General features: G+C 53.4%; 1 protein-coding gene across 1 annotated transcript in view; it reads left to right on the forward strand.

Annotated features, from left to right (window-relative positions):
• Positions 1-1233, forward strand: part of ZMAT4 (zinc finger matrin-type 4) — a 103774-nt gene that overhangs the window by 51695 nt on the left and 50846 nt on the right. The window lies entirely within an intron of this gene.

Here is a 1233-nt window from a genome sequence, read left to right on the forward strand (position 1 = left end):
CCGGGGCTGGCTGGAGCGGCGCGCGGCCTGCCGGTGCTGCGGAAGGTGCTTGGGCTTTCCTCTGTGGGGGTAATACTGCGGAACCAGCTTCTTAATTACCGTTGCATCTGGGACGCCAAAATCCTTCGCTACCTTGCTGCTAGGGTCACCCTTTTAATGACAACGAACCTATTTTTGTTGGTGGGAATGATTCTTTTACCTTGCAAAGGCAATTAAAGGCCCAAACTGAAGAGATTTATTTTAAGAGACTCTTTCCAAATCTTCAGGAGAGAGGAGAAATCATTCTCCTAATTAAGGAGGAAGATCAATAATAAATATTGCTCCATGGAAGCTCACATTGTGTTGCCTGCCAGCAGTGAAGACCAAACAGACACCTTCCAGCCCAAGAAGAAATGAGACTCCTGTGGCTTGGGTTTGGGTTTTTTTGCCATCACGTCTGAAATCTGTTGGCAAATAATTGGCGATGCTCAGTGCTTTATCCTCATTTGGCGCTTAATCAAAGGGGCGTGCTACAGCTGTACCAGAGCTGGGCCTGGCAGAGCGGTCATCTGCGTTCGGTGAAACGAGTATGAACGTCATCGTGTGTGACGGTGGAGGTGACAGACAACGTGGGGCAGAGCCCCCAGCTCATTTGTTTTTTCTGTGACAGCTGTAGGAGACGGACACAAAATTCCCACTGACTTTTAAAATTTGCCTGCCCTTACCTGCTCCGAAAGGGTGCCGGTACGTGCCTGAAGATCTTCTGCTTACAAAGGGACAACGGGAGCACGTTACCAGTGCTTCTCACGTACGGTCTCTCTGGCAGTGATTTTTCCCTTCGCCTTGCTGGGGGGAGAGAGCGGGAACCCGTGGGGCTCATCGCAAAACCTTGGCCCTTCCGTGCTCTCACCTCTGCACTATTGCTGATTTCATGTTAGGTGTTTAAAAAATACTTTATGTATAAATGGGGCCACCTGTGCACATGCTCCCATCCGCGGTATTTGCCTTGGCTTTCCCTGTGCTGCATTGCAGGCGTGTCCGAGGCTCCTGCACCTACAGCTCTCCCGGTGGAAGGCTCGCGGCGGCGGGGAGGCGCCTGCAAAGCGGAGTTACCCCCGCGCTGAGCTCCCGGCCTGCGCTCGCAGCACCCCAGCCAGCAGCGTCTCGTCTCCTCATCCTCGCTACGGGGATCTACGCAGAGAAAGGACCGAGTCGGAGGGGAGATCCGTGCTCTTCTCCCGCATCCCGGAGGCT

This window comes from Egretta garzetta, unplaced genomic scaffold, assembly GCF_000687185.1.
Source record: "Egretta garzetta isolate BGI_Z169 unplaced genomic scaffold, ASM68718v1 scaffold481, whole genome shotgun sequence".
In the NCBI taxonomy this organism is placed as follows: domain Eukaryota; kingdom Metazoa; phylum Chordata; class Aves; order Pelecaniformes; family Ardeidae; genus Egretta; species Egretta garzetta.